This window comes from Humulus lupulus, chromosome 2, assembly GCF_963169125.1.
Source record: "Humulus lupulus chromosome 2, drHumLupu1.1, whole genome shotgun sequence".
NCBI lineage: Eukaryota > Viridiplantae > Streptophyta > Magnoliopsida > Rosales > Cannabaceae > Humulus > Humulus lupulus.
This window is the reverse complement of record NC_084794.1, coordinates 233,188,370-233,210,128: the sequence shown is the minus strand read 5'-3', so window position 1 is coordinate 233,210,128 and position 21,759 is coordinate 233,188,370. Positions and strand designations below refer to the sequence as shown.

At 33.3% G+C, this 21,759-nt stretch overlaps 1 non-coding gene across 1 annotated transcript; it reads right to left on the bottom strand.

Annotated features, from left to right (window-relative positions):
• Positions 1 to 353: 353 nt before the first annotated feature.
• On the bottom strand, positions 354 to 460 carry LOC133820712 (small nucleolar RNA R71). Its single transcript, XR_009887113.1, has one exon. It is a non-coding gene; the product is annotated as a small nucleolar RNA R71 (small nucleolar RNA).
• Positions 461 to 21,759: the final 21,299 nt, after the last annotated feature.

Sequence of the window (21,759 nt, the reverse complement as noted above, 5' to 3'; positions counted from 1 at the left end):
ATTATGTACTTCCTACTGTTACAGGAGTGCATTCATGCATCAGACCTCCAACCATTGCTACAAACAATTTTGAGATAAAGTCAGCAATTCTCCAAATGGTCCAAACAACTATTCAGTTTGGAGGTATGCCAACGGAGGACCCCAATTTACACATAGCTAATTTTTTGGAGTTATGTGCTACGTTCAAGATGAATGGGGTGAGTGATGATGCTATAAGATTGAGGCTATTCCCATTTTCACTAAGGGATAGGGTGAAGAGTTGGCTGATATCCTTGCAGGCGAATTCTATCACTACATGGGAGGAGTTAGCTTAGAAGTTCCTTGCCAAGTTCTTTCATCCAGCGAAGGCTGTAAAGCTAAGGGGAGAGATCAATATTTTTTATCAGATGGAAGGAGAGTCACTCTATGATTCTTGGGAACGATTTAAGGGGTTGTTAAAGAAATGTCCATACCATGGTATAGAAAAGTGGATGTTGGTGCATAATTTTTACAATGGGTTGAATGGAACAACTAGGAAAATTATAGATGCTACGGTGGGAGGTGCTTTTATGAGTAAGAGTGCTAATGAGACGTATGAGCTATTAGAAGAGATGACGATGAATAATTATCAATGGCCAACTGAAAGGGTACAACCAAAGAAGGTGGTTGGAATGATGGAATTGGATGCCATATCAATGCTTACTGCTCAAGTAGCAGCCTTGACAAAGCAACTACACTCCCATCTCAAGTTATGCAAGTTCAAAATCTATGTGACTTGTGTGGTACAACCCATCCACCCAACCAATGCCCTGCTCTAGATATGAATAATATTCCCATGGAAGAAGTACAAGCTATAGGGAATTATGTGAGACAACCTAATAATCCAAGTTTCATGTCATACAACCCAAGTTGGAAGAACCATCCTATTTTTTCCTGGTCCAATAATCAAAATATTCTACAACCTTACGCTCCACCTCAGCCACAATATCAACCTGCCCAAAATAAACCACCGTATCCATAGCAACATGCCCACCAATACCCGCCACCTGGATATTATTAACCACAAAATAGACAACAACAAATGCCACTGAAACCAGCTGAACCCCAAGCTGATGTACTTAACCAATTTATGACAGAAACCAGGGCATCCATAAGGAGTTTGGAGACTCAAATAGGGCAGTTGGCTACTTTAATGTATAATAGAACTCAAGGAAATTTTCCTAGCACTACATAATTTAATCCTAAAGAGCAGTGTAATGCATTATCCTTGAGGAGTGGGACTAAGTGTGAGGGGCCTATAGTAAAAAACAAGGGCAAGAAGATAGAGGATCAACATGTCATTAGTCCAGCACAAGAGGAGGTTACTGAAGACCTTCCAAAGAAAGAGAAGTCTAATGAAGAAAAGGTTACTGAAGACCTTAGGAATGAAGAGGAGGTACCACCTGTGAGTATTGACCATCATGTTAGAATTCCATATCCACAAAGGCTTCGCAAGCATAATCTGGATAAGCAGTTTGCAAAGTTTTTAGAGGTGTTCAAGCAGCTACATATTAATATACCGTTCGTAGAAGCATTAGAGAAAATGCCCAGTTATGTGAAGTTTATGAAAGAAATTTTGTCAAGAAAGAGGAAATTAGAGGATTATGAGACGATTGCATTAACTGAAGAGTGCAGCACAATACTGCCGAAGAAACTACCTCCAAAGCTTAAAGATCCTGGTAGTTTCAATATCCCATGTTCTATAGGGGGTTTAGTAGGAATAAAGGCTTTATGTGATTTAGGGGCCAGTGTGAATTTAATGCCTCTATCAATCTTTTAGAAGCTGAATTTGGGAGAAGTTCGACCAACTACCGTATCTTTGCAGATGGCAGATAGATCAGTTAATCACCATCATGGAGTGATTGAGGATGTATCGGTAAAAGTGGGTAAATTCATCTTTCCTACGGATTTTATTGTATTAGATATGGAGGAAGATGAAAATATTCCAATAATACTTGGAAGACCATTCTTGGCGATTAGTAGGGCTTTAATTATGTACAAAAGGGTGAGTTAACGCTGCGAGTTTAAAAATAGAAAGTTATATTTAAAGTTTTTGCAACAATAGAAATTCCAACTTGTTGAAGAGTTGAAGTGGTAAACCAAGAAAGGGAACAAGTTGGAAGGCTCTAAGAAAAGTTCCATAGTTAAAACTGGAATGAGAAAGGGGTGTAACCAGTTAAAAAAATATTTTAATGAAAGGATTTGAATGTTATATGAGCGAGGGAAAGTACCACCAATTTATAATCATAAGAAACGAGGGCTAACTCATGACACTATGGCTTTCAAGGATATGAGGGGAGGACTTGGTCCGGGTTGATTATGAAAGAAAACAAGAGTCCGGCTAAATGACGTTAAAGACAACACTCATAGGAGGCATACCTATGTTTATTTTTAATTTTATTTTTATGTTATTTGTTTTTTTTTTTTATTGGACAAATGTTTTTAGAGATTTTGTTTTATTTGTTTTTAGTTTTAATTGTGAATTTTTTCTTTGTAAATAGTAAACTGTGAAAAATGTGAAAAAAAATTGAAGTTTAGGTGATTGTAGCGCTACATTCCTATGCATATGGCGCTACGACGCTAGTTTCCAGCCGCCACAACCGCCATAATGATGTGGCAGTTCAAGTAAGTCTCTTTTCACATTCTTTATGCACTTTAACATTGGGGACAAGGTTAGGTTTTAGTTTGGGGGAGAGATTGATTTTTAGTGTTATTTGATGCGTTTTTCTGTTTGTGTTTTTTTTTAGTTAGTTGTTTTGAGTCATGTTTTAGAGTGTAAATTAAGTTGATAATTATTGCCATTTTAATATGATTGACTGTTTTTTAGTATAATCCAAAGGAAAAATTGATGTGCTTTTAAAAACAATCTGTGTGCTTGATTAGATTACTTTATTTTTTCACTGTGATCTGTTGACATTAGAGATCTATTGCTCATAAATTGCAAGTGTTATAATTAAGTTATTTTATGCATGTCAAATTTGGATTATGGATTGAAAAGTTTGAAAAAAAAATATAAAACCTACTTGCTTACTATTTGAGATGAAATTTGAAACAATGCACATTTAGGAAAATGATATAGGCAATTTTTTTGGATTGGTTGTGCCTTTCAAGCTAACCCTATTAAATTTTATCTTTAGTTAACCCTTTTGAGCCTTCCAATTGTTTTCTTGTTAACACATTCTTTTGATCTTACATGTGAATTGGATTACCATTTACTCTTTTTGACCCACACCATGAGCATGAAAATTATTATATGAGGGGAGTGAATGTGTAATGGGTGTTTGTATTATGTGTTATTCAGCAAAATAACTTGTGATTGAGAAAGAAAAAAAAAATTAAAGAAAGAAAAGGAAAATAAAGTGAAAAATTATTATGTTCCCAAACAATTATCTATTGAAAAATCAAAGTTTGGGGGAGTGTATTGAAAAAAATATATATTCTCAATCATTGCACAGAAAAAGGGGTAACAAGGGATGAGTGGTGTGAAAATTCTGGGAAAGTTTGTTTAGTTGGAATGCTTGTGGTATGAATAAGCCTAAAAATGTCTCTTTATCTACCCACTAAGCCTTCTATTACAACCTTTGTAAAGTCCTATTGACTCTTATTTGTGCATTTGTTTATATTAATGGAGAATAGTAAGTAGTGCAGGCATATGTAATAACTTGGTTATGTGGTTAGTTGGTGAGAATTTGATGTGCATAAAGTGGTTCAATTATTTTATTTGTGAGTAATGAGTAAATGAGCTGTGGTGTTGATAAATTGCAGTGAAAGGGTGAAGTAATTGACACTGAAAATCTAGATTAATGTTCTAAATAACATGATTGTTTTTCCTGCGAATTGTATATGCATAGCAGTATTGAATGTTTGAATTGGTTAGTTATGTCAACTTGATTTGTTTAGATTTGAGTCTAGTTAGATTCTTTACTCGAGGTCAAGTAAAGGTTTAGTTTGGGGGAGTTTGATAAATGAGTTTTAGGCTCATTTATTGTAATGACCCAAAATTACTAATAAGGCTTAAGGACCTTCATTAGTGTGCCAGGAGGCATAATTGGAAGTTATGTGAATTAATGGTGTGATATGCATGACTATGTGAAATGCATGTGTTATGAGTATTGGATAAGCATACGGGCCCTGTTTGGTTGCAAGGGCATAATTGTAATTTTGCCATGTTAGGGCATAAACATGATTATTTGTGATAAACTGTTAGGACCACATTATTATGTGGATATATGTGTTTGTAGTTTTCTTACGAGACGATCCTAAGGAGCAAGTAGCGGGAAAGTCACAACGGGACCCGGTACTTGACTTAAGGCAAAGCAAGGGGTATTTCAGGTATTGGATGGTTATTTGAGTTATCGGGTTTGGAAATAAATAATTGGAGATATATTTGAGGTTAGGAAGTCTAGGTGGAAATACTGGGGAATTTTACCATTTTGCCCTTGGGGACGTTTTCGGTACCCCGAGCCTTGGGATTGACTTAAGTACCTATGGATAGACTAAGTAAATTTTAGAAAGCGATGGAACAAAAGCTAAACCAACCCTTCTCTCTCTCTCCTTCTCTCTTAAGGAAAACTTCTGAAAACTAAGGGGATTTGGCTAGAATTCAGTTTTTTGAGCTGAGGATTTGGAGGATTAACTCAGTGGAAGATAGGGAAACTAACTAGAATCTAAGGTAAGCTGTAAGTTTTATGTATGGTGGTTGGAATTCTGTGACTTTGGTTGAATTCTAAGAGATTTTTGGGTTTTGAAATTGAAGACTGAATTGAAGCTAGGAACTTGGGAGTTAGCCCAGAAATAGCTTGGAGAATTGGTTCTGCAGTGAAGGTAAGCTCGAAATTATGATTTAATGCTTGAATTCCGGTGTTTTTATGGCTAGTTTGAGTGTTCTTGAGTTTGTGGGTTCAAAGATTGAAATGTTTTTTTGATGAGTTTCTAGACTAGATTTCTGCTGGGATTTGCTGCTGGAAGCATGTTAGAGAGCTGTGATAATTGAATTGTGTTATTGGGATGGTTTAGGGTGGATTTGGATGAGGTTTGAATATTAAAAATGGTGTTTTTTTGGGTTCATTGGGCTGGGCCGCGGCTCTGTTCTAGAGTGTCGCGGCCCTACTAAGCAAGGAAGAGCCAGGGAGGCTCTACGGTAGGGGAGCGCCATGGCACCACAGGGCAGGGCCGCGACGCGTGTCTGTGATCAGAGAGGCCTAGCCTCTGTTTTTTTTGGGGGGGGGGGGGGGGGGGGGCGTGGCGCAGGTTTTTAGGACCGTGGCCCTAAAGGGCATTTTTGGCTAAATGGAGGTTTTAAGCGCGGGGACCTAACCTAGGGTGCTTGGGATCGATTCCACCACCGTGTTTGGTGGAATTCGATGTCCCGGAAGCTAGAACTTTACCCGGAAACCTTTATTCGAATATTAATGGAATTCCTTATTATGGTTGTGACTAGGTAAAAGCTAGGGCTCGGGAAACGGATCGTGCTCAAGGGGCATCTCTTGTAATTAGAGCGTTTGGAAATTAAAGGTAAGAAAACTGCACCCGGTTGTGGATTTGTATTGGGACTAAGGGTTCCCTATTTTGTATGCTCTTTAAGAGGATGGTATTATGCCATGTGAATTGTAAATGGATAGTATCACGCCATATAAATAGTAAACGAATGGCCTAAGAGCGTCGGAGTTTACACTTGCGTACAGGGCGCGGCTCGGCCACTGGTAGCTGAGGACAGCTTATTATGCATTGAGCTCGGTTTAAGCGGGCCGAAGTCAGTGGGATAAATAGAGGGTGCGGCCTAATTTTTCGGCCCTAATTATCATATGATTTGGTTGTTATTACTCTGATGAATATGATATGCTGGTTATTTGAATGACAGATTGTTAGTTTGTTGATCATTATTATTGAATAGGTGAATGTTGTGTACTGTTGAGTACGTGGTTGTGTCTTGTGAGATAGCTGGTTATTAATATTGATTGTGTTTTAAATATTATGTTTTCTTACTGGGCCTTGGCTCACGGGTGCTACGTGGTGTAGGTAAAGGCAAGGGTAAGATGAGCTGACCATGGGTTGGAGAGCTCTAGGGGCGAGGTGTACATTGTCAGCTGCTCGGCCGCCACGGTCGAGGGTTGTACAAGAACGAGAACCTAAAACGTGTATTTTACCATTAGAATGGCTTGATTATATATAAAAGTTAGAAATTCTATAATTACGTTATTTAAACCCTGATTTGGGATCCCATTTATCGAACACTTATTTAATGAAAATTATTCGTTTACAACAAAAATCTTTTAAACTTAACCTATTTGTGTCATTAGATTCACGTTTTTATCTAAACGGCTTGATTAGCAAGTTTCACACTATTTCAAACACACTATGTAACGGTCTTGGTTATCCAGGGCGTTACAATTTGTATCAGAGCGTCCTAGGTGTAAGGGTTCCTGGAGATAGGCTGGACATGTACACTCGCCGCTAAAGACAAGCTCGACTCAGGGTTCTATAATTGAATATATGGGATTATATGCTTAAGTTTTTGCTTGAAATATGAATGTATTATGCTGTATGACTATAGGGAGCATGAGAACTGATAGGGTCTGGCCCTTGACTATTGTGTGATGAGATTGAGGCATGCTGATCAGCATTGCTGTTGCATGTGAATGAATATTTGGATAATGGTTTGCATACTGGTTGTATGGGGTTAACTGTCTGAATTGAATTTATATGTTATGCTTTTTTTTATTGGCTTGTAGGAAGCATGATCGAGTGTGAATATACATGGTAGTAATGAATTTGGTAGTTAAGTGAGTAGAATTGTGGATTATGCTTTATGTGTGCATGAATGTTGTGGTTATTTGGACTTGGATGTGGTTTGGTTCGGAGTGTGAACCTCAGAGCTGAGAAGTTTAGTCAGCAATGGCAGATGAACTCATATTGTTTGTGTCCAGAATGGTTAAGTAGACTTGGTCTTGTATTACAGGAGGGTTGCAGATGATAGTTAGGGTTGGAAACCTCCATCTGCCCCTGATAGTCACAGAGATGTTCGCTAGTATGTGAGTAAATGGTGTGAGTTTAATATAAGGATATAGGCAGATAAAGAGTATTAAATGGAAGGTCTAAAAGGCGTTATCCTTTGGTTTGAGAAGGAAAGTTTGGGTTCGCCTAAGAATTGTTTAGTGGATGGGCAAAGCTAATTCCATCCTTGGGTATATGAAGATGAGAGGTCATGAATAAGGAGTTGCGTTAAGTACTTGTGGTAGAAGGATGCCAGGAAAGTGTATTCAGACTGAGATATTGGCATGATGGGCTGGAAAGAACTCAGATGGTGATTTGATAAAAGAGGTTATAAAGGCATAGTCTGAATAGTGGAGACTAATAGGATTATAAGCTTGACTTGGAAGGATAAGTTAACGACAGTGTATATCAACGAGTTTTGTGAGTTAGGTAATTCATTTTGAGAAATGATGGTTCAGTGGAGGATCAAACTCTGGTGTGGGTCAAAGCGTTAGGGTTGCTCCAATGTATGAGATCTTCGTCTGTGTTTAGGCAGCAGTGAGGGTCATGTTAATTGAGATTTGGGGAATGAGGTTAGAGCATGAATGCCGTGGGGCAAGAGATGCAAAAAAAAATAGTACTTCCATTGGTGGAATTCTGTAAGGACATACCTTTGGTAATCGAGGTAGGAAAACCCCAAGCAGTGCTATGGCACTTGATTTCTGATAAGAATGGGGTTTGATTGTGAGAGTAGGCGTCAGGGTGGTGACGGGAACTAGTGAAGTTGTTTGATATGCACTTGAGGTAGAGGATGCCACCTGGAAGGAGGTGAGGGCATGATTTCTACATGAATGATTTGGTATGTTAGGATGGATTTCCCATGGTTAGGGAAACGGAAGACTAGGATGTTTTGCTATAGAAGAAGTTCGAGGCTAGTTCCTCGAAGACGATCGGTTGACTGAGTAGTTCATGTTTTTGGTTATATAACAAGCTGGGAGAGGTTGATGTGAGAATCTTCCAGGAAAGGTTCAGATATAGAAAATGTACCTCAAGGGTACTGTGTGAGGGGTTGAAGATATTAATGTTTGTTAGGGAGGAATTATATACTTTCAGAAAAGAAATTGGGATACAAGTAATCGAGAGGTTCGTGGTGAGAGCAATAGAGCTCGTCATATGGAAGCCTCAACATGGGCCAGAGTGAGAGTGAATTTGTTAAGAGACAACCACAGATTGTAGGGTATATCAGTTGGAGATTTCAATTGGACTGAATGGAAACTAAGATGATCAGTCGGAAATTCAGATGGGCATACAAGGAAAGATTGGGTGTGCTTCAAGGTCGGGCTACAGGTAGGTTTGATATTAGGAACATTGTGAAAGACGGTACTAGTTGACAGAAAGAATTACTGAAGTAGTTGAAAAAGTTTGACCTTGGATCAGACAGAGCATCATATTGTGGGAATTGTCGGCATCGTCTGTTAAGGGTGAAGAGTTTCACATGCGCAGTTATAAGACAGGACAATGTTTTCGGGAATTGATCTACGATCTGGTTATTACCAGCTGGAGATCAAGGAAAGAGACATTTAAGGAATTACTATTTGTACCGAGTAGGGTGTGATGAATTGGTAACAAAAGTTCTTAACTGGTTCAAGCTTCAGCAACACAGGTTAGTTCTTCAAGTAGAAGATATAAGCACAATATGGACAAGTCTCCTTCAGGATTATGGGTGGTATGTTGGACTATTCCAGTCAGCAGTGGAAAGCGAACAACTACTACTGACTACGCCTTGAGTCACAAGCTGCAGATTTATCCACATAATAATGTGGTCTCAACAATTTATCACAAATAGTTACATTTATGCCCTAAACGGGTCAAAATTATGAATATGCCCTTTTAATCTAATCTAGGCCTACATGCATACTAATACTCATAATCATGCATCTCATACATCCAAATAATCATATAAGCATGCTTATCACATAATCATGCATTTAATCATTTAAATCACACATAATCCAGTAATGCCCTCCCGGCACACTAATCAAGGCCCTTAAGCCTTATTAGTAATTTTGGGTCATTACAACTATCCCCTCCTAATGAGAATTTCTTCCTCAAAATTTACCTAAATAACTCGAGATACTGATCCTGCATCGCTGACTGAATCTCCCAAGTCGTCTCCTCGACCGTACTATCCCTCCATAACACTTTAACCAGAGAAATTGTCTTATTCCGTAGGACTTTATCCTTCCGATCCAAAATCTAAACCGGTCGCTCCTCATAGGATAAATCATATTTATAGTGACATAATCATAGTGGAATATAAATATGATTATATGTTCAAAATAAGTTAGTCCTAATATTAGTCAAGGGACATGATGTATACTAACTTGCCAATCTACGATATGATCTACCTACACATTTTAGTGTTATGTTCTTACCAGAACATTAGCAAAGTAGATAAGATCGGATGTATTTGTTACATCGGACAGGACCAATATTGATAGTTGATAGGATAAGTAAACATACTGTTATTATATATTCTAGTCATATCATATAGTTGACCATAGATCAATTCAATCTTAATTCTGAGTGGTTTGTATTCTAACTGATTGTATTATTTGAGTCTTTGACTTGTTCATTACCAGCTTACCCTACGGACTAGCCCATACTTACATCTTGGGAAGTCGGTAGTATAATTGAGTAGGAGTATTAATCATAGATATGAAAATCTATAGCTTATGATGAAGAAGTGAAAAGATGGTTTCCTTTTAGTTTGGTTCACAATGTTAAATGATAGAGATCTCATTTCTGTAATTAATAATAGTTTACTGAAATATCATTTAGAAGGAACTAAGTGTTTTAACGATAAAATATAATTAGGGGTAAAATGGTATTTTAGTCCCATCTCATTATAGACCGTCTATAGAGGATTGAGTGACAATGATAGTTGTAACAATGGGTAATTAATAGCGCGTATCTATATTTGTTATAGAGCGTTCTATGAATTCAATAGTGCAATTCCGAGTCTTTAGTGGAGTCACGAGGAATTAAAAAGCTAGTGAACTTATTTGTTAGATTTATGATAACTTATTGTAGCTTGATTTCATAGGCCCATGGTCCCCACTGTACCTTGGATAAAATCATCTAGATAGTGTCAATTAATTGATTTAATTATCAATTAGAATTATCGAAGTTGACCAGGTCAATTTTGGATAGTTTCATAGAGTTATACAATTCAAAGAAGAAAAGAGAAATTAGGGAAGATTTATTAATTAAGATAAAATAGTATCTAAATTAATAAATAAGTTTAAATCAAGGTTCAAATTATAGATATTTATTTGATAAAGTATTTAATTAATTAAATCAATAGGATATAATACAGGCATTGATTTTAAGTCCAATGGGCTTATAATCAAATGGGAAATTTCACGGGCCTAAAGCCCATGATAATTTTGACCTAGGGCAGTTAATTAGCTATTATTTTATTGATTTTTTAATTAAATAATTCACCTAATTGAGTCAATAAAAGAAATGTTAAGTGAGAGTTGAAATCAGATGACAAACACTAGTTTTCTGATAGGTTTTAGATTCTCTCTAAACATAAGTCATTTTCTAAGGCTTATTGTTCTTTTCTCTTCTTCTTTCTGTATCTATCTCATGTGTTGAGAATTGCCCACTCTAGTCTAGGTGATTCTAAGGATACTTTGGAATGCTGTGAAGAAAATTGAAGATCAGTTCAATTTCTTGGTAATACTCTGCGATAGAAAGGATACAAGGGTTAGAGAAACTGAAGGAAGGACTCTATTATTCCACTGCATATAATGTAAGTATTCTTATCATTATTTCTCTTTGAATTCAATTTTAGAAATATGTTCTAGGTTATCTCATATTAATTTTTTTAATATTAGATCTACATGAAAATAAATAAAGATCTTGTATAAGTTTCCCAACACTAACAATTCACGTTTTCTCCATGGCTGAATCGGGTATGTTTACTATATTCTATAATTGTTTATTGTGTTCTAATTGTATGCAAAATTATTAATAAGATGTTATATGAATATCTAACATGTGGTATCAGATTGCCAATTGTATACAATTTAGGAGCTATAATTTTTGTTTAACCTAAATTGAGATTAATCATTGATGTAGCCTAAATAATTTTTGTTATTATTTTATGTCAAAAGTTTTTATCGCTAGATCCTAAAATATTAGGGCTTTTGTTTATCTCGAAATTACCTTTCTGTTCATATATTATATTATTAATTTCGTTACACATTGATGAATAATTTTGTATTTGAAATTTTAGGGTTTTTTCATAAATTTCAAAATTTCAAAATTGCTTTATCTCAATTTAATGGTTATTTTTCCAAATTAAATTATTGTATGTATTCATTATTGTTTGTGGAAGATATGGCATGCTTTAATTTTGTAAAGATTCGACCATTTACACAATATTGTACCCATAATTTTGATGATTTTTTTTTTGTTTTTGCATATAATCTCTTAGATCTACATTTAATTTCTTGTTTTTCTCCATATAAACCCCATAAATCTATTGCTCATGATCTGTTGATGAAAAGCCCTCAAATAAACGCTCGAAACCACCATTTTTCTGGCCAAAATGCTGTCGGACCCGACCAAGTCACAAACCGGGTCGCACGATCCGTTTCAGAACTATTGGAGGTTGAAGACAACCTTCTCCGACGATGCCCACTCGCGATAGGCGGCGCGTGGGGCATCTTCCGACATTTTCTTTCGTCGTTTCTTTTTTCCAGCGTTAATAGAATTTAATTTCTTATTTTTTTGTGATTTTTATTTAATTTATTGAAATGTTAAAATAATTAATATGGAATTAATCTCATTTCTGCTGCCATAAAATATTAATAAATAATTTATAATATATTTTTCAAAAATTTTGAATCACAAGAAATTATTTGGGTATTTGTTCGTTCCTTTGAACATACTCACTCTATAGAACAACATTTGTTTTTCTATACTCTCCACTCAAACAATAGGTTTTAATTTTCATAAATAAATAAATAAATCTTATATTCTTTGTTGTTCTAAAGTGACCAACTTGATTATTTGATGACTAAATAATGTGTTATGGTGGGACACATTGTTTTGATCATTCATAAATTTAATGAGCAATATTTTTTATTTTTTGGGAATTTGGTTGAAAATATTATAATTATTATCATCAAAGTGATTTAATTATATTATTTTTCAATGATTGTCTTATCGCCAAATTTCATCAGTTTATAGAAAATATTTTTCTTGGATAATTGATATGTATAATTACTTGCCCAAATGAGGTAATTATATATATTAAATAATGTCTCATGAAGTGTATTGATTATAATGCATGTTTAAAATTATTTTCCCAAAGGTAATAATTTTTTATGTGTATTTTGTTTGGTTTGAATTAATATATATGATTTGAGAATTTATTTGCCCAGAGGTAATAAATTTTTAATTTATATATATTTTTTCAATTTAACTTCATGGAAATAAATCATATGCGTGTTATATTCTCACCCCAAAGGGGAGTTTGTGATGACCATCTTGACTCTATTTATATATTTTCTTGATATGCTCATAGTTTCTTAAAGTTTTGTCATTTTTCTTTTGTCTTGTAGTTTCTTTTTCTATGAACAACAACAATGTTTCAATTCAAATTCTGACTGGGTCCAACTACAAGAAGTGAAAATGAGATGTGGATTTTAGTTTGAGAATCCTGAACTTGGACCTATGCATGCGTGAAGATGAACTTGCTGCTCTTACTGATACGAGCACTACTACCCAGAGAACTCTCCATGCACAATGGGAAAAGTCAAATCGTCTCAGTCTTATAGCTATGAAAAGATCGATTGCCGAACATCTTTTGAGTGGTCTACCTGAGACGACTAAAGCCAAAGAGTTTTTAACTAATGTGCGAAAATTGTATGACACTGGTGAGAATGCTAAAATTGGATCTCTTCTGGATGAGATTCAAACCATTGAGTATGATAAATCTAAAGGAGTAAGGGACTTCATTATGAAAATTGACAATGTTCAGTCAAAGCTAATGGTTCATAAGATTCCTCTACTTGATTCTTATATTATTCATCATGCTCTCAATGCTCCTCCTGCATCTTTTAGTCTTATTAAGATAGCCTACAACACATATAATCAAACATGGAGCATAAATGACCTAATTTTGAAGTGTGTGGCTGAGGAAAACAAGCTGAAAAAGGAGAAGAATGAGTGAGCTCATTATGTTTCTCACCTCAAGCCAAATAAAGGAAAAGGGAGATTTAAAAAATCAGAGGAACAACACTCCTAAGAACACTGATAATAAAAAGGAGCATAACAATGGACAGAAAAAGGAGAATGCCCAATCGAAGTATGCTTATGTTAAGTGTTTCTTCTGTGATAAAATAGGTCATAGAAGAACTGATTGTCACAAATTTAAAATTTGGCTAGAAAAGAAGAAAAAACAATCAGGGGCTAAGGGATCTTAGGAAACCAAATTAGAGGGAGTCAAAACTTAAAGTAGGAAACGATGTTGGAGTTAAGGTTTGTTCTATTGGCACCTTTATTCTTGAATTATAGACTAGTTTTAAGCTTGTTTTGAACATTACTTATTATGTTCCTACTTTTAAGAGAAATTTAGTTTCACTTCCGCTTTTGGATAAACAAGGATATTCGTTTCTTTTTGCAAATTATAAAGTTGACATTATGTTTGACTCCAAAGTTATTGGAAATTGTTTTTATTATGATGGTCTCTACAAATTATCTTTGGTTTCCTCTTTTAATGTTGAGAATACTGTGGCTAAGAGATCTCGTATCAAGGAACATTCTTTACTCTTGTGGCACAAACAGTTAGGTCATATTTCAAAAGAACGAGTTGATAGAATGATTAAAGCTGATATTCTTCCTCCTCTTGGTGCTTCTGATTTGGACAATTGTGTTGATTGTGCTCGAGGGAAGTTAATAAAAACTCGTAAGAAAAGTGCCACTCGCAGTCAAAATCTATTAGATATTATACACACTGATATCACTGGGCCTTATTCTACTACTCTTTGTAGGAATAAATATTTTATCACTTTTATTGATGACTTTTCTTGATATGGTTTTACTTATTTGATTAAAGAGAAATCAGATGCTCTTGATAAATTCAAAGTATTTCGGACTGAGGTTGAGAAACAATTAGGAAAAGTTATCAAGATTGTGCGTTCGGATCGTGGAGGTGAATATTATGGCAAGTTTACTGAGATTGGACAAAATATGGGGCATTTTGCTAAGTACTTACAAGATAGTGGTATAATTGCAGAAAACACTATGCCTGGTACTCCTGAACAAAATGGAGTTGCCAAAAGACGAAATTGTACTCTGATGGACATGACTAGAAGTATGTTGAGTAGATCTAATATGCCAAAGTTATTATGGGGTGAAGCTATTTTTACTGCTACTTATATATTGAGTCGAGTTCCAAGTAAATCTGTACCCAAAACTCCTTTTGAGTTATGGACTGGTAGAAAGCCTAGTTTGAGCCATTTTTGTGTATGGGGTTGTCCAGCTGAAGTGAAGCTTTATGATCCTAACTTGAAAAAGTTAGACCCCAGAACAGTTGGTTGTTTTTTCATTGGTTATCCAACTCATTCAAAAGGTTATCGATTTTACTGTCCTACTTGCGGTACTAGAATTGTTGAATCTCAGACTGCCAAATTTCTAGAATTTAATATTGTTGAGAAAGTTTCTACTCCATCTCTTGAAACAGGGGAGTCATCAGATGGAATTTTCATTTCTTTCTCTCTTTCAAGAGATGATATAATACAGACAGATGATACTCATAATGATTCTATTCCTACTCCTGTTGTCGATGCTCCCATTATGGATGAGACTCTTGTCTTTGAAGAAGTTCTAGCTGCTGAAGACATCATTCAAGATGGCGTTCAACAACAAGCAACAATTCGAGAAATAATTCATCTAAGAAGATCTCAGAGGGCAAAGAGGTCAGCAATTTCTAATGATTTTTTGGTTTATATTGGAGAAGGAGAATAGGATATTGGTCATGTTGTTGATCCTGTGACTTATAGTGAAGCTCTTAAAAGTGAACAATCTTCTAAATGGATGGAAGCAATGAAAGATGAAATTAAATCCATGAAGAATAATGATGTGTGGGAATTGGTTGAGTTACATGTTGGTTTTAAACCAATAGGATGTAAATGGATTTTCAAAACCAAAAAGGATAATAAGGGTAAAATTGAAAGATAAAAAGCACGTCTAGTGGCAAAGGGCTTTACTCAAAGAGAAGGTATTGATTATGCTGAAACCTTCTTACCTGTTTCTACAAAAAATTCGTTCAGGATTGTTATGGCCTTTGTTGCACATTTTGATTTAGAGTTGCATCAAATGGATGTAATGACTGCTTTTCTGAATGGGGAGTTGGATGAGCAGGTCTATATATCTCAGCCTAAAGGTTTCAAGGAAAGTGGAAGGGAGAACTTGGTCTACAAATTGAAAAGGTCTCTTTACGATCTCAAACAAGCATCTTGTCAATGGTACTTGAAGTTTGATAAAGTTGTGACATCGTTTGGTTTCATAGATAACACATTTAATCAATGCATTTATATGAAGTTCAGTGGGAGTCGTTATATTTTTCTTGTTCTTTATGTGGACAACATTTTACTAGCGAGTAGTGACTTGGGATTACTAAATGAGACAAAACTTTTCCTGTCTACAAATTTTGATATGAAGGATCTTGGAGAAGCATCTTTTGTTTTAGGGATTGAGATTCATCGTGACAAGAACGAAAATTTCTTGGTTTATCTCAAGAAGCTTATATCCACCGTGTGCTAAAAAGGTTTAACATGGATCTATGTAAACCTTGTTCTGTCCCTATTCTGAAAGGGGACAAATTTAGTAAGCAACAATGTCATAAGAACAACTTAGAGAGAGAAGAAATGTCAAACGTCCCTTATGCAAGTGTGGTAGGGAGTTTAATGTATGCTCAGGTTTGCACTAGACCTGATATTGCTTTTGTGGTAAATGTTCTTGGACGATATTTGTCTGATCCTGGGTGTGATCATTGGGTTGCTGCAAAGAAAGTTTTGAGATATTTACATAGAACCAAGAATTGTATGCTTGTTTATAAGCAAGTTGAGAATCTCCGAGTTGGTTGTTATTCAGATTCTAATTTTGGTGGTTCTGTGGATGATTTAAAGTCAACTTCTAGATATATTTTCACTTTGGCTGGCACAGCTATTTCTTGGAAAAGTGTAAAACATACTTTGATTACTTCATCTACTATGTATGTTGAGTTTGTAGCTTGTTATGGGACATCCTTGCAAGTTGCGTAGCTAAATAATCTGATTACAGAGATAGGAGTAGTTGATTCTATTTCCTTACCTATGATGATCTATTGTGATAATAGTGCTACTGTTTTCTTTGCCAAGAATAGTAAGATCAGTGGTGCTTTGAAGCATATGGAGATCAAGAATCTTACTGTCAGAGACTTAGTTAAGAAAGGAGATGTTATTATAGAGAATTACAAGACAGAATTGATGTTGGCATATCATCTAACCAAAGAATTAAGTGCGTCATTGTTTAATAAACATGTTATGGATATGGGCATTTTAGAATCCTTTGATCTCTTTGGTTAGTGGGAGTTTTCTTTATTGAACTTATGAACTACAAAGTTTGTTTTTTGGTTTCTTTTGATCAATGAATAGTTATGCTTTCATTTATATTTTGTTATATTCTCGAGAATGTTGAGTTGAAAGCAGGTAGTTCATAATATTGTTGTTATCGTCATGTAAGTTTATTTGCTTAATGGCGTGATATTATCCTATTTTATGCACAATTAATGATATAGCACTAACTTATTTATTAAGTAGTGTTTTGGTTATTTCATTGGCTTATTTATTAGGCATCACGGTATCAGTGAAATGAGGACTGATAAAGAGATTATGTCATGTAACTAATCACATGTTGGACATAATCTCTTATCACACTACTAGACTTATTGACCATGTCGATTTAATACTTTGATATTTGTAATTATGAGTATTTTTTGTTGATTGGAAAGCAAAGTGATAATCATAGTTCAATATCAATGATTAAATTGGACCGGTTGTTTTAGATACTATCAAAGAACTATTGTTTTTAAAAGTGACCACAATATTTTTCTTGTTACTCAACCCATGAGTTGTTTTTTAAAATAAAATTATTTTAATACATATGTATTACAAAATTAATGTTGCTAAAGTGGGAGAATGTTAGACTTTTATTTGGGCTTACATTATATATTTTAATATTTTATAAAATATGAGTTGATAAATAGTTCTTTGCTAATCTAGCCCATTTAATTTTAGTGATCTCTTGTTTATGGGCTTAGTATCTATAGTAGTCTAGTTGAGGCAGAAGTGTTGTCTTTCTAGTTAACTGAAACATTTGATGAGGAGGCACAGTCCAACTAGGTTAATATAAGCTAAGTCCCCTCCCTAACTCTATATATATGAATAGTCTCATCGCTATTCTGTAGTCTGATAATCTGCTTCAGAAATTGATGTCTTAGGGGAGAAGACTTAGTTGGTTAGTATTGCACTAACAATTCACATTTTCTCCATAGCTGAATCAGGTATGTTTACTATATTCTTTAATTGTTTATTGTCTTATAAATTGTATGCAAAATTATTAATAAGATGTTGTATGAATATCTAACATAAAACATGTAATTTTATAGATTTCACTTAACTATATTATGGTATTGAAAAAACAATTCTCATCATTGGTGGTTTTCTGTATCCTAATTTTTTGTATGTACTTTGTAAAAGTGTATAAATATAGTAAATATTTAGTGTTAACGTATGCAAACTCAGAAGTAGTATCATTATGTTATTTTTTTTCAACTAGATGCACAACAATTCATTGGTTTGGAGTTAGGATATTATATTTTGGTGGTCAATTGTTTATGCAAAGGGAGAATCACGTAGTTTAAGATATTGCTTAATAACGTGCGCTTGAGTCATGCTGCCTCGATCATGCATATGTAGAAGATAATGAGAAAAATAATACTTTCTCTACCGTACTCTGTTTTCTCTTATTATTATTATAGTTAAATTTTTCCATCCCCGACTATATGGTGAAGTTAGTTCCACTACCAAACAGAACAAACAGATTGGTAGTCTTGAAATTAAACAATAAAATAATGGAATTTGATGCGGTTATGATAAAAATATAAATATATGTAAGTGTATAAGGTGCACTGATTCAATTGAAATACATTATAAATCCATCTATATCAGTTTTGTCATTATAATATATGTTTTTAATAATTATCTTCTTGGCTATAAGAAAGTGTCGATCTGCTCCAATTTTTCATTAAAAAAATAAAAAAATTTCTTAATTAATTAAATAAGAATAATTTGTGGTATTTATACATTTATACCAAATATATAGTAGTACGTAAATGGATAAAATAACTATATATATAGTGATAATGTTTCGAAGATTAGATCATAATTTAATGGTTATATATAGTTCGGTTACCAAATATCAAAAATTTCAAATTATTCATTCATTTTATTTTTCTAAGCATTCAAAATTCAGTAATCCAAAAAAAGTCACCTTGTAAATTTTAGAGAAATAAAAGCATAGAGAAAAAATCTGTTTACCAAAAAAAAATATTTTAGTTTTATTTTCATAACGTATATATAAACTAATATTCCTATGAACATAATTAAAAAAAATTCCTACGATTTTAATTAATAAAAAGATTTATCATATTAAATAGTAAGCTACCATATATTTTCTCTATAAATATATCTTTTTTTTTTTAAATTGTACATCACCCAATAATTGTTCTTCAAAATATAATATTTAGTGGTCATCCATGGAAGTTAAAATTTTGTATCTATTTACAGATATAGAAGGATATTATGAAGAACAAAAATTTTAAAATAGAGGAAGTAACTCTGTAATTATTAGACTTTATAATTACAGAAACTATTACACTACAAAAAATAAGACATATACCGAGAACATGTTCTCGGTATAGACAATTCAGAACCGCGCCAAAGCTACGCGATATTTTTTCATTTTAGTTGATGTTCCGAGGACTCTATACCGATAACATGTTCTCGGTATAGGTCCTATATATACTTCATCTTCCCCGAAACAGAGAGCTCATTTCTCTTAAACACAAAAAAGACCCAAATCGGTTTCTTCGCCATTTTTCTTCCATTTTTTGGAATTCGGCCCTCAAAAGCTAGTTTTTTTATAAATCTTCCCTTCCAAAGAAGATTTAGTCATCAATAGGGTCTATTAAGGTATGTATTGATATATATTTCATTTCATTTTGGGTATAAATTTATCAAAAAAAAATAAAATTCTGTTTTGGTCTTCTCTACTCCAATAATGGGGTTTTTTCTTTATTTCTTTTCAGGTATTGCATTATTCACAAGTGCTTTTACAGGTATCACGAATTTTATTTATAATTTTTTGGTTTTTTTAATATTTTTGGAATAAATATATTTGGGGTTTTATGTATAATTTTTTTAATATTGTTAATATATTGTTATTTGTCATATTATTTATATAATATTTGATTATGTATTTATAATAGGTAAGAATAATAATTAGAAATGAAAATTAGGTAAAAGTTTAGTGATATCCAATTTAGAGGATATAATGTTGTGTAGTATTTTAGTAAAATACATATATAGCTTTAGGATTTAGTTGGTGTAATCTTATGGATAAATAATTAATTTATTAGTATGAAAATTTATTAATTTAATAGTTTATTTTTTAGGTATATAATTTGACTTTTAGTTATAAAAATATGTTTGTATGGAAATATAATATTTGAGTGTTTATTTTTTAGATTGGGTTAAATAATTTGAATGTTAGATTATTAGATTTGGTTAATAAAGTTTGATTATTAGAGTGGGTTTTGTTTATTTAAATTGAATTTTGTTGTTGTTGTTAATTTTTTTTATTCTTAGTGTTGATGAATATTGATGCTTTGTTTTTGTTGTTAATTTTTAGTAGAATTATGATATTTTGAATAGAAAATTGAATAATTAATAAAATTTAGAGTAATAATTATAAATTATATAGTCGTTTACTATGTATTTGTATTGCTTTGTGTATATTCTGGGACTGAATATTTTTTTATGTGTTATTTGCATGTTTTTAAATTTTGGGATATATAAAAATACAGTCGTTATGCTGCCAAATTTTTTATAGAATTAAAAGTACTCAATAAAATTTCTAATTTAATAAATAGTGAATTGATAAGTAGTATAATATATTTTTAATTATGATTAAATAAAATTAACAATAACATTATGCAACCAAATTTTAATAAAAATGAACATTAATCTTGAAATTTTATTTAAATAAGTAATAAATCTTAAAGTAATTAAATAACTTTTAAACAAATCTTAGAAATTTTGTGTAAATTTATAAAACTATTCAATAAAGCATAAGTAAAATATGTTATTTAATAAGTACTGAATTAATATGTCAAAAAATAATATTTGATAGTTCTGATTAAATAAAATTAACAATTATATTATTAGAAAACCAATTTTAAACATAATCTTAATAATTATTAAAATTAATTTAATGGTAAAAGATTAACCATTAATTGTAATTAAAATTAAAATTAATATTTGAAGTTAGAAAAAAATATATCAAATTTAAATAATTTTAATAATATTTACACTCAAATATATTATAGTTAGATATCATAAAACAACATAATTAACTTCAAAGAGCATAAGACATTATAAAAATAATATTTAGTTTTATTTGTTTTCCTTTGGTAATAAGAAATTATTACCAAAGATATGATAGTGTGTTATTATCACCTAGTGATAATTTTTTATTTTATAGTGGTCATCACAAGAAGCCTTAGACCCGTTCGGAGAGGGTGAGTCATTGATGATAAGTGTTCTGTGCAGTGCTACACTCATATAATGTCGATCGACAAGAGCTGGATTCTTTTGACAGATCGATTATCTGATGAGTATGAGGCTGGTGTGATGGATTTTCTCCAGAGAGCTCGGCAGTGCGTTGACTCAAGGGGATTGGTGAAATGTCCGTGTAGGAGGTGTGTGAACGTTGAATTTAAGATGATTGCTGTATTAGAAAATCATCTCTTTGTAAATGGTTTTCTACGGAAATATACCAATTGGCATTGGCATGGAGAGGATGTAATAATACCAATGAGGAAAGTGATAGATCAAAATGATGTAGATGAAATGATGGATGTTCTCAATGATGTTATACAAAATGACAATGACGAATATGAAGAGAATGAGCGCGATCAAGAGATACCTACAACAGACTACAGGGGTGTGCAACATTATAACGATTTGTTTGCTGAGATCGAGGCTCCATTATTCCCCGTGTGTCAAAATTACACATCACTGAATTTCCTAGTGAAGTTGATGCATTTCAAAGTGTTGGGAAAAATTCCTAACAAAATATTTTATGGAATGCTAAAGTTGTTACATGATGCATTTCCAGCCTCAAATAAGCTTCCAAAATTGCATTATGCAACGAAAAGGTTGTTGCGAAAACTTGGATTGGGCTACGAGTCAATCCATGTCTACAAGCATGATTGTGCACTGTTTTGGAAAGAACATACTGAAGAAAGCAAATGTCCTGTTTGTGGGGAGGATCGGTGGGTAGACAAGAACACCAAGGGCAAGAAAGTGCTTCATAAAGTGATGCGTTATTTCCTTTAACCCCTAGGTTAATGCGAAAATATGCAGC